The sequence below is a fragment of the Zootoca vivipara genome, chromosome 3 (genome assembly GCF_965207765.1).
Source record: "Zootoca vivipara chromosome 3, rZooViv2.hap1.1, whole genome shotgun sequence".
Classification (NCBI taxonomy): domain Eukaryota; kingdom Metazoa; phylum Chordata; class Lepidosauria; order Squamata; family Lacertidae; genus Zootoca; species Zootoca vivipara.
This window is the reverse complement of record NC_142586.1, coordinates 9516758-9528445: the sequence shown is the minus strand read 5'-3', so window position 1 is coordinate 9528445 and position 11688 is coordinate 9516758. Positions and strand designations below refer to the sequence as shown.

Below are 11688 nucleotides of genomic sequence, written 5' to 3'. Positions count from 1 at the left end.
AGCTCCTGCCACCAGGTGCAGTGAGATATCAAGTGGTCTCACCTGAGTGGTCACTCCTTGCCTCTCCAGCACAAGTTGAGGCCTCACCTGAGTGGCCACTCCCTGCTTCTCCAGCACAAGCTGAGGCAGGCCCCAGTCCTGCAAAGTAGTACAGGCCCCAGAGCCTGACTCCTGCCCATACTCCTGACCAGTTGTTCCCTTGGCAACCAGCATTCCAAGGGGCAGGCAAGCCTCCTTTGACCACTGTTCAGCCTGCGTCAGATCTAACCCTCTCTTTTCTGTAGCTGGCTGCAAAGTTCCACTAGGAGCTGGCTCATTCCTGACACCATGTTGGCTTCTGGACAGGGACATCCACTGAGACCCCTTTAATGTCACACACACACCTCCCGCACCATGCGTTCATTTTGCATGCCATGCTACGGGGTGCGCACAAGTAACATGGACATGCCACATGGGCTGCATGATTAAGGTGAGCATGTTGTACGGTGTGTGCACATGGTTGCTGATTTTTTTGTGTGTGTGTGGCCTACCCCCCTGCTTGAAATTTTTTTGGGGGGGCCTTGGTCACCCCGGCTCCCCCAGATGGCACCTATGGAATGCACTCCCACAATAAATGACAGTGCCTTTTTCTGGGGGGTACGCAGGGGTACACATACCCCTAAATATTTTGTGAATCTAATGGGATAAGAAACACACAAAAATAGGTTCTTCTCTAGCACGGTGAATCGTCAGTTCCGTTGCTACTCCTGTTGGCGGCCTCATTTCCTGTCACGGTGTTTCCTGAGTCTCAGATGGAAGCGAGCGTTTAATGTGTGAAGTAGGAGTTGGAATCTAGCATGGTGACTGGTCCGTTTCATTGTATTTACTGTATTTGTTTTCTCTGATTTGAACTACAAAATGGTGATTTTCATGAGTCATAATGAGAGTACCCCTAAACATTTTTTTAGAAAAAGAAAAAAAGCAGCGAATAATGATGTCCACCAACTTGGAGGGCTGTAAAAGACAAATTGAGACAAATTTGTGGATGCTAAGGCTGCTGGCAGCCACAACCCACAATGGATGAGTTCTATCTCCCCTGACGGAGGCAGTCTGTCTCTGAATGCCAGTTTCTGGGAATCACAAGAGGGCAGAGAGACCTGTTTTGCTCAGCTCCTGTTTGTGGGAGTCCCATAGGCACCTGCTTGGCCACTGTGAGAACAGGACGCTGGGCTACATTGGCTCCTCTTAAGGCAAAGTGAGGTGGAATGGGGCCAACTGCTCCTCTAAACAGCCCCTCAGGTGGGGGGCAGGCAGAGACTGTGCAACCCTGCGGCGGAGGAGGCAATAAAACGGGTGAACTCCAGCAGAGCAATTCCACAGAGACTGGAACCGCTGCTCTTTCCCCTTCCGCCATTGCTATATTTCATTCCTGATGCTTTGCATCTCGCATCTTTGAGATGGTTTTATTCATGGTCTCATTAGTGTTGAGTTTCTCTTCAAAGAGAACCATGTTTATCATTTCATTCCCCCCGCCCTCCGCGATTATTTCCTGCATTATGACTTTCACCACAGGGTTTGAAGCCCATTTACCTCTGACAACTGACAACCGCTTGCTTTTGCTTGAGGCATCTTATTATTCTATTTGCTCTTTTCCTCCTCTGTGTTTGCTTCCGTGTGGATATCTAATGATCTGTTTTGCTGTATTCTTCCTGGCAACAATTCTTGGGGGATTTTTGTTGCTGTTGTTCTCGTAGGCTTTAATGGAACCGTGCTGGAATCGGGGCTGGCATCTCTGGGTTCTCGCCCCCATCTTGCCTGAGTTTGTGTGTTTTAAATATTTTCGGTGACATGCCTTGCTTCATTCAGCAAAGTCGCTCTTAGCCTTTGAAACGTGTCATTATCGGATTAATGGATTTAACTTGCAGTCCCGCGCACACGTACCTGGAAGCAAGCAAGTCCCATTGAAGCTTACTTCTGAGTAGACCTGCATGGGATTGCACCGTGATGGAAACATTAGCATTTTCACGTTCAGTGCCAGTTCATTGGTTATCCAGTCAATCATATTCTGCCCTTCTGTTCACAGAGCACAACATAAAATTGCAAAAAAGTACACATCAGCGGGGGTGGGGGGTGGGGAGAGCAGGATTTTTTTTAAAAAAAAACAGATTGTCAATCAGCAATAGTGTTAAGCATCCAATGCTTCTCAAAATGTATTAAATGTTCTTGTTGAAAGTTTTCAACATAGAATACAATAAAAGCCAAATTAATCTAAAGAAAAGAAAAATAAAGAAAAGCAGGAGAAAAAGTGAAAAGTAAAAATGAATAAAAAAGCCCACTATCAGAAGCGCTGTGGGTTAAACCACAGAGTCTAGGGCTTGCTGATCAGAAGGTCAGCGGTTCGAATCCCTGCAACGGGGTGAGCTCCCGTTGCTCGGTCCCAGCTCCTGCCCACCTAGCAGTTCGAAAGCACACCAAAGCGCTGCTCTGGTTCGCCAGAAGCAGCTTTGTCATGCTGGCCACATGACCCGGAAGCTGTCTGCGGACAAACGCCGGCTCCCTCAGCCTATAGAGCGAGATGAGCGCCGCAACCCCAGAGTCGGACACGACTCGACCTGATGTTCAGGGGCCCCTTTACCTTTTCCATACACAGAACAGTAGACCTTCCCAGCTGTCACCTGGGCTCCAGCCTCCTACCTTGGGAGATGTTTTCTGCCCTGCCTCTCAGACAGATCCCCTCACCTTCGATCTCTCACCTTCCTGTGTATATTTTCATCAATCCAAAATAGAGCCTAGGGCTTGCCAATCGGAAGGTTGGCAGTTCGAATCCCTGTGACGGGGTGAGTTCCCGTTGCTTGGTCGCTGCTCCTGCCAACCTAGCAGTTCGAAAGCATGTCAAAGTGCAAGTAGATAAATAGGTACCGCTCTGGCGGGAAGGTAAACGGCGTTTCCGTGCACTGCTCCCTCGCCCAATAAAGCAAGATGAGTGCTGCAACCCCAGAGTCGTCCGCGACTGGACCTGATGGTCAGGGGTCCCTTTACCTTTACCTAAGAGCTAAAAATGAAAGCAGCTAGACTAAACAAGAGAGAGAGAAAATGAAAGAAAATGAAAGGGGCTTCTGATTCTCTGTCGATTACATATGTAATATTTCAAAATATTCAAAGCATGCACTACAGCATAACATAAATCAGTTGCCTTATCTTTATAGTCACTATTCACCTCTCACTATTTCAGGACAAAGAAACAGAACCCACCCTCGTGCCCCAACCCTCGCCCACCGTGTTTCTCGCACAAAGAAGGGTTACCCTTGCTCTTGACCCAGCCCAAAAGGGTCTCCACAAAAACACCGCCATTCCTGGATATTTGTGTTCTCTCAGGCTGGGCCTTGGCATAGGAGCCAACTCCTAGGGGCCAGGGGAGCTTCGGACCCCACCATAAAACATCTGAGGGGGCTGGGCCCCCACAAAGTTGATGGGCATTCCCATTCAAATGGTGTGTGTGTGCACTGCATCATGTGATCGATTATGCAGGGCAGGGCTTACCTAGGCCCCCCACAATATTTTCTTCAAGTTGGCACCCCTGGGCCTTTGGCGTTCTTGGGATTGCTGATTTCCCCCATTGGCTCTTGCCGGTCTTCCATGGCTACACATTGACCTGAGGTTGATTGATGGAAAATGCCACCCCCAGGCAACTGCTCCATGACTCATAAAATAAATTCGCTGCTCCTCTGTTCTCTTGGCTGTTGCATCTCTGGAGTGGAAGGATTTACTAGCTGAGTAATCTGGGGGCAGCAGGTCAGAGTGTCCCTTCCTCTTTGTTCTCTAGTGCATCACCTTCATTTGTTGGGCTCCTTGATCACTGCAGATGGTGACAGCAGTCACGAAATTAAAAGACTCCTGCTTCTTGGGAGAAAAGCAATGACAAACCTAGACAGCATCTTAAAAAGCAGAGACATCACCTTGCCTACAAAGGTCCATATAGTTAAAGCTATGGTTTTCCCAGGTGTGATGTATGGAAGTGAGAGCTGGACCATAAAGAAGGCTGATCGCCGAAGAATGGATGCTTTTGAATTATGGTGCTGGAGGAGACTCTTGAGAGTCCCATGGACTGCAAGAAGATCAAACCTATCCATTCTTAAGGAAATCAGCCCTGAGTGCTCACTGGAAGGACAGATCCTGAAGCTGAGGCTCCAATACTTTGGCCACCTCATGAGAAGAGAAGAATCCTTGGAAAAGACCCTGATGTTGGGAAAGATGGAGGGCACTAGGAGAAGGGGACGACAGAGGACGAGATGGTTGGACAGTGTTCTCGAAGCTACAAACATGAGTTTGACTAAACTGCGGGAGGCAGTGGAAGACAGGTGTGCCTGGCGTGCTATGGTCCATGGGGTCACGAAGAGTCGGACACGACTAAATGACTAAACAACAACAACAGCATCACCTTCATAAATAAATACATGCACATGTGTGCATAAGACATCTCCCATACAGTGGTACCTCTACTTACGAATAGCTCTACTTATGAATTTTTCTACTTACGAATAGAGCTCCGTCCACCATCTTTGATGCGGTTTGATAGGATTTTTTCGACTTACGAATTTTTTCTCCCAATGCATTCCTATGGGATTCAACTTACAATTTTTGACTTACGAATGTGCATTCAGAACGCATTAAATTCCTAAGTAGAGGTACCACTGTATGCGCTTTTGGTTAGGCATCCCCTCAATCACCCAACCAGCTCTCCTGTTTTAATGCTATTGTTCAATTGCAAATTTTAGTGGTGGATATTTATATTTTAATATTAGTGTAACTGGTATCTATTAGGGCTGCACGCACAGATCCCCTAGTTGAGGGATGGGGCTAAGGTTTAATCAGGGTTTTAAAAATCCTATTTGAACGTGTGGTCAGGAGGGGGAGGGGGAAGGAGACACTGCCTCTCCACCCGCCCCGACTGCACTGCAAGAGCAGCTGGGTCAATCCTGTTGGGTGCTGTTACCTGGTGAAGCAGACCCCTGCAGCCAGCAGGATTGAAACTCCCACTGGTACCAGCTTACCGTGCTGGGGTCTGCTTCCACATGCCCCTTTGAATCAGCCAAATTTTGGTTCGGGATCTGAGCATGGGCTAAATCCAGTGCACAACACTTAGGTTTTATATTTGTAAACCACTTAGAAGCCTACATTGGCATTAAGCAGCATATAAATTAATAATTCTAGAAACACACATTGGCTAGTTCTGAACAAAAAAGTCTGGTCTGTTGTACTGAGGTCTTGCTTGTGGGCCTCCCATTGTGTCAGGCTTCAAGGAAACGGATCCGTCCCCTGGTGGCAGTGATTAAGAAGATCAAACAAAAGGAGCATTCTTACAAAAGTTTCTTTAATAGTCACAGTGAGAAACAAAGGCATGCACAACCCTCTAAAAATGACGTTGCTCCCAGTTAAGGTTCACCCCCTCCGTCCCCCTTATTCTACACCACTCCTACGTCGGGAAATCTGAGCTTGTTGTCTATGTGCTTTCTGTTCCATCACCCTCAGAGCCCATCTATTTCTAGGCGAGGAGGAGTCAGGAATGGTGTCCAAGGACACTGAATCTGCCAACTGTCTCTCTCCTGGTCTGCCCTTCTTCTAGCTGTTCCTCACCCAGTATTTCCCAGCTTCTCCTCTCTGGACGATGCCCCTCTGCAAACCACTGTTGTAAATCAATACTGTCCTCCTGCCTTTGGGAAGGTTCTGGAGAAGGGGGGGGTGGCGGCTCCCACCATTCCTCCTCAGTCCAGCCTCTGACACATTGGCATGTGGATGGTGAGACTGGTTGCCAGATTAGGTGGGCTTATGGTCAGATCCAGAAGGACTCTTCTGACATTCTTCACTATCATTATTATGATTGCCACCCTTTCTTAACAAGGAGCTCATTCGTGGTTCCTCCATCAAAACCACCACATGAGGGAATTTACACTGAGAGATGGTGACCATGACTGAGTGGGAACTTCAGTTCAGGTGTCCCAGATTCTAGTCTGGTGCCTTAACCACTTAAACCACAATATCTCCTTCTTCTAGGAACTTTTTCCTCCTGAATTAGCTCTGACCAGCTCCATACTGACTGGGCCACCAGTTCATTCTCCAGGTATTTCCATATGGGGGCCACTTGCCTTTGTAAGCAGCATGCCTTCTGTTCCTGTTTCAGGTGTATCATGGTAGTTGCAGGTGCATCCATCCCCAGATGATCCATAGCATCAGGAAATGAGCCTTCAAATAACCAAGGCAAGGCCATGATTGTTGAGAAATTTGTTTTTCAAGCTGCCAAGACGCATTGTTTGCAGTCAGCTCCATCACTCTGGGCTGGGCTGCTCAGCACTTGCAGTCGCATCACTCAAGCTCCACACCCTCCAGCATTTCACTGATGAATATCCCATATAATACCCCAATTCTTATGCCAAGGATTACTGTCCAAGCCCCCAACCCGCCCATTTCTTGATGCTGACAGATGTGTTCTCTCTGCTCTTTGCTGCAGCAGTGTTTCATATACTGGCAAGAGGTGCTTGTTCTTTACATTAAATGCATATTAGAAAAAATACAATTGTCCTCCAACCTGTCATCAGGTTGGAGCAGAAGCATATGAAGTGGCAGGTTGAGTATAGGATGGCATAATTCATCTCTTGCTAACACTTTATTGTATGTTTTTTCTCTTTCTATCAATGTATTTTTTGTATTAGTTTTACAATTCAAATTTACATTCAAACATAAAATAAAATCATAAATTGTAGAATTCTCTGAATTCACGGACTTCCACCCTCCCCTCCTCTAAATTTTCCACAATAATAATCTATTTAAATCCATAGTTCTTTTCACATTGCAAGTGTAATTTCAATCCTGCTAATGTTTTTAATTGTTTACAGCAGGCATCCCCAAACTTCGCCCCTCCAGATGTTTTGGACTACAATTCCCATCTTCCCTGACCACTGGTCCTGTTAGCTAGGGATCATGGGAGTTGTAGGCCAAAACATCTGGAGGACCACAGTTTGGGGATGCCTGGTTTACAGTGTTCTCTCAAGTATATTACACACTTTCCCTAGTCTTTATTGAAGTTTTTTTTTTTATCATCCTGGTTCCTTCCTCCTTACCTTGAGCTCTTTCATCAGGTTCAGTGTACTGATGCCATCAATTTTATGAAGCAAAGTTTCATGCATTAGTCTTGGCACTCTGAGTTTGGGTTTCCTACCAGCTACTGGCTATGGAGATTGGACCATTAGACACCATGGATACCATGATACCATTATGCTAGAGGAGGAAAAGGAGATTGCAAAGAAGCTGAATGAAATCCTTGTGGCTGCCCGCACTGTAGACTGAACTGACTGTCACAAGAAGGGAGTCTGAAAACTGAGCATGCTCAGTAGCCACAGAATGCTAGCTGACTATTGGAGGAGGTGATGGGAATGGAAAGCCAAGAAGGTAGCAGGATGGGAGAGAATATCTTGAAAGATGATATGGTTCACTAGTTGGAATCCTGAGCAGAAGCACTCCATACTGCAATGTTTGTTGCAGATCCCTCTTGTACACATATATTTTAAAGAAATGTAGAAAGAGAACAAATGGGAAAGAAGCAAACAGAAATAGATATGAATGTCTCAGTCCATTACTGGTTTGTATTTTTCATGTGTTGAGTTTGTTCCATCCCATTTCATAATTTTTTTAATAAAAAAATTGGCAAGAAAAATTCACATCTAAACTCATATTTAAGCATGTATTTTGAAAGACTTTTGAGTGGGGCACACATTTCTCATTTTAAAATACATTTTACCTGGAAATCCACATTTGTGAGCACATTTTGGTATTTAATTTTTTTTATATATAAAAAAGCCGATTACTCCACTGCAAAATTCAAAGAAAGGCAAAATCCTCTAGAGCAGGCATGGGCAAACTCGGCTCTCCAGATGTTTTGGGACTACAGCTCCCATCATCCCTAGTTAACAGGACCAGTGGTCAGGGATGATGGGAATTGTAGTCCCAAAACATCTGGAGGGCCGAGTTTGCCTATGGGTGCTCTAGACCAGGCATCCCCAACCTTTGGCTCTCCAGATGTTTTGGCCTACAACTCCCATGATCCCTAGCTAACAGGACCAGTGGTCAGGGATGATGGGAATTGTAGTCCAAAACATCTGGAGGGCCCAAAGGTTGGGGATGCCTGCTCTAGACAGCCCTGGAGCTGTGATCAGGTCAGTTCATCTTGGAATTCACAAAGAACAAATGCCTTAAGCAGCTCTAAACAGACTGCACACCTTCCACTGTCAATGACTAGCAACAGCTCTGTGCATTAGCCTCCCCAAAGCTTTGAAGAAGCCCCTTTGCCTGCAGAAACTCCCCTGGCTTTGCATGAAGCGGCTCGACCGAATGCTCTCCACATTTCCGAGCAAACACAAGACAGCGCAACTTGAGTTTCCTGCTAAGATGGCCTGGTCTGTTAAAACAACACATTAAAATCCCACCAGTGCCTGCCACTGAAGGAGGGACTCTTTTTTAAAAAAGAAGAACCCAGCTTTTATCTCATCTCTCGCCTGGATTGATTTCCCCATTACAGGCACCGGCTCTTCCCGAAGGACTATAAAGAACAGGGGGATTTTGGAGGGGCTGGCAGGTGTGACAATGAGGGAAGCATTTTTTGACACCCAAAGCAATTAATTGATCTCTGAGTGACGATGTGTCCACGGAGCGTGTTGCCTGCCAGAGAGCTGAGGACTGTGCGTGTGCTGAGCGGTGGGCTTGACATGCTTTTGATTCAAGGTACTGAAGGGAGATGACAGAGGAAATCTAAGGCGTTTGTGTTGACAATAGCTGGTGGATTTCATTGGTTGATGCTTTGGTACAGGACAGGGCAGCAGTTCCCATACGGTCTGTGCTGTGTCGAGCCATACAAGGTTGCAGCTCCTTGTAGCAGCATGCCGCACACCCAGAGATGCGAGTGTCAAGTAAACCCACCCCTTGTAATGAAACCTGCCTGCCTGTCAATGACCCTCAGCCTGAATTGGAATCTAGGTCATAAAATCATAGACTTGCAGAGTTGGAAGGGACCATGACGGTCGTCTATTAGTCCAACTGCCTGCAATGCAGGAATCTTTTGCCCAATGTGGATCTTGAACCCACAGCCCTGAGATTAAGCATCTCATGCTCTACTGACTAAGCAATAATAATAATGTTGTTGTTTAGTCGTTTAGTCGTGTCCGACTCTACATGACCCCATGGACCATAGCACGCCAGGCACTCCTGTCTTGCACTGCCTCCCGCAGTTTGGTCAAACTCATGTTTGTAGCTTCGAGAACACTGTAATAATAATAATAATAATAATAATAATAATAATAATAATAATAATTATATTTATACCCTGCCCATCTGGCTGGGTTTCCCCAGCCCCTCTGGGAGGCTCTCAACAGAATACAGTGGTACGTCAGGTTACTGACTCCACTAACCCAGAAATAGTACCTCAGTTTAAGAACTTTGCTTCAGGATGAGAACAGAAATCACGTAGCGGTGGCACAGCGGCACTGGGAGGCCCCATTAGCTAAAGTGGTACCTCAGGTTAAGAACAGTTTCAGGTTAAGAATGGGCCTCCAGAATGAATTAAGTTCTTAACCCGAGGTACCAATGTATTAAAAAACGCTATAAAACATCAAACATTAAAAACATCCCTAAACAAGGCTGCCTTCAATGTCTTCTAAAAGTCAGATAGTTATTTAGTTCCTTGACATCTGATGGGAGAGCGTTCCACAGGGCGGGCGCCACTACAGAGAAGGTCCTCTGCCCGGTTCCTCAGTAACCTCACTTGCTCAACAACTTTGGAGTGTCCATCAGAATAGCCATACCCACCAGCTCAATTAGCACCTGTTAAATATGTTCGACTTGCAGTCTGTTTATTCTTCAACATGTTGATAGAGAAATAGAAATATATACTGTCTATAAATACAAATTCAAAAATATTATAATATTTAACACACTACCGAATGCCATCTTGTTAAAAACACAATTCTAAGATACATTGCAGAAGATAGATCTGGTGAGGGGGAAACCACATGGGATGTTTATACACAAAGGGGCTATGCTAAATAAAAAGATCTTTTCTTAGATTTGAAAGAAGGTTCTGATGGTAAGTTCCCACATGCCGAGCTCTGCTAACAGGCGGTTCCTGATAGTGGGAGGAAGGACAGCACCAATCTCCTTTCTCCATCTGCAGCCCCTTGAAAGTCCACTCAGGAGGGTCAGCGCAGCAAGAGAAGCAGTACAAAGAGAAGGGGCAATTGATCAAAAATGCTGTTGGCCACAAATGGAAGGAGCTCTTCCATTTGCAGAGGCTGCTAATTGGAACTCAAGCCATTAAATATTGTAGTTCCCAGAAGTTCAACTTGGTATTCACCTTCCCAATGATCATATGAATTTGTCTTGAAGTCACTGGATTTGGTCTTTAAAAGATCTTTCTCCTATCACACATCTTTTAGATATTTCAGTTAGCACCATGAGTTAACTGGCAAATCCAGCAATGGCTATGATTTACAGGATTCCTTCAAGTCCACCTGTCACAAGCACTACAACATTAATAAGGACATTCTGCTCACAGGATGTGAATTTGCCCTACAAGGAAGTGGACGGACAGGATTATGCTGCCTGCAGTGGTCACAAGTCTGAGCCTCTTCTTCAGTTAGATTCCCTTTTGTGCCAAGGTCTAGCCTGATTGCTTCTAAGCCATACCCCGAAAATAAGCCATACCCCGAAAATAAGCCATACCCCGAAAATAAGCCATAGTGATAGGCAGTTTAACCGTGTAGGTTAAACTGTAGCATACTTAATAAAAAAAATAAGACATCCCCTGAAAATAAGCCACCGTGTGTTTTTTTGAGGAAAAATAAATATAAGACGGTGTCTTATTTTTGGAGAAACACGGTATGATAATGAACAGTACCGTATAAGACGGTGTATAAGACGACCCCCAACTTTTCCAGTTAAAATATAGAGTTTGGGATATACTCGCCGTATAAGAAATACGACCCGACGTATAAGACGACCCCAACTTTTGAGAAGATTTTCCTGGGTTAAAAAGTTGTCTTATATGCAGGAATATACAGTAATATGAGATCAATAGTGAAGGAATCATCTAGATAAGTGAAAACTTGAATTTTGTAAAGAATCATCAGCAGGGTTGCGAAAAAATAAAATATATAACAATCTCCATTTAAACAGAAAAGAATCTGTTAGAAGACAGAACAGATGATGGTCTTCCCAGCCTGATGGTCACCATTTTTTCACTCTCACCCATGGTGTATAGCACACACAACTCTGTCTTCCCGCAGAGGGGAATGGCCTGTGGTCCTTTAGAGCAGTGCTCCCCAACCTTTTTATCGCCGCGGACCAGTCAACGTTTGATAATTTTACCGCGGCCCGCTGAGGGGGGGACGTTGATTGTTTATATTTTATTTAGATTGTTTTGATTTAATAATTTTAATTTAATTGTATTTAAATGTTCCTTGGGCGGCCCAGTACCAATTGATCCACGGACCGGTACCGGTCCATGGCCCGGGGGTTGAGGACCACTGCTTTAGAGCAACAGCCAGAGTGCTTCTGCCGCCACTGCCCAGTATCTGCCACCTGAGGCAGTTGCTTCGCCTTGCCTAATGGTAGGTCTGGCCTTGTTTCTGTCTACGATGAACAACCGGAAATGAAGGAGAAGGGGTC

The 11688-nt window shown here is 45.5% G+C and overlaps 1 pseudogene; it reads right to left on the bottom strand.

Annotated features, from left to right (window-relative positions):
- Positions 1 to 10479: 10479 nt before the first annotated feature.
- On the bottom strand, positions 10480 to 11254 carry LOC148686157 (transmembrane protein 80-like; annotated as a pseudogene).
- Between the last annotated feature and the right edge of the window lie 434 nt (positions 11255 to 11688).